Below are 1,075 nucleotides of genomic sequence, written 5' to 3' on the forward strand. Positions count from 1 at the left end.
ACATCCCCCTTCCCATGCAGGGCTCTCAGCATGCTTCCACGGAGGCTGGGAGGTTGTCAGGTCAGGGAGGAGGGCTCTCCTGGGGTTCTGGCCTCACTCTTTGGGTGCTGGTGGTAGGATGGAGCTTCCCACTCCCGCTCCCGACCTCCTAATCCCTGCTTCTTGGGCCCAGCCTCTGACCTAGAGTCCCCTGTGAGGGTAGGAGCAGAGGAGGGGAGGAAGGGAGGAGCTGGGGAAAGGCTGAGAGAGTCAGGGGAAGGCTGTGACGGGTCAGGGTGCCAAGGGCCCGACAGGCTGGGCAATAGGGAAACTGAGACCCGGGGGCCAGGGGTTAGGTGCCAGGGAGCTCAGAGGCCCAGAGGCTGACTACTAGGGAAACAGAAGACTTGGCTGGCGATTCAAGGCCTGGAGAGCCGGGGCACAGGGCACCAAAGGGTGCCGAGAACGGCTGGTTCTAGACTGGGTTCTAGATAGGGAAATCAGGATGCCAGGGGGCAGAGAGACTGGGCACAAAGGGTTGTAAGGGGACTAGAGGTGGTCTCTAGCCCGGCTGGCACTTTACAGATGAGGAAAGACGGGCTCAAGATGGTGATTGTCCGAGGGAACGTGGCTAGTGGGGTGTGGGGCCAGGATTGGGGCTCCCAGGGCTTCGGAACGCCAGGTCCAGCGGTCGTCCCATTACCCCTCCCCTCCCGGCTTCCTCATCTACGGGCCTCTCGGGGCTGGGGCATGGGTAGGAGAGGGAGCCGGGCATCAGGGCGGTAAGACAATGGCAGAGTCAGCCGGATGGAGAGATTGGGGCTCGAGGGTCCTAGGGAAGTGGAAGGCTGGGAGGGTCAGAGGAATGAGAGGTCCGGTGGCAAAAGAGGGATCAGAAGTGGGGCATCATGTGAGTCAGAGAGCTGAGAGTTAGGGGACCGAGTGCCAGGGCAGCACAGGGCTGGGACGGTCAAAAGCCCAAGGGGGCTTGGTGCTGGGAGGGGAAGAAGGGGGTGGTGTGCCAGATCAGAAATCTGGTGGGTCGGGGGCCGAGTCTTAGGGAAGTCAGAGGCCTGGATGCTAAAGGAGAAGAGGT

Source organism: Gracilinanus agilis, chromosome 4 (assembly GCF_016433145.1).
Source record: "Gracilinanus agilis isolate LMUSP501 chromosome 4, AgileGrace, whole genome shotgun sequence".
NCBI lineage: Eukaryota > Metazoa > Chordata > Mammalia > Didelphimorphia > Didelphidae > Gracilinanus > Gracilinanus agilis.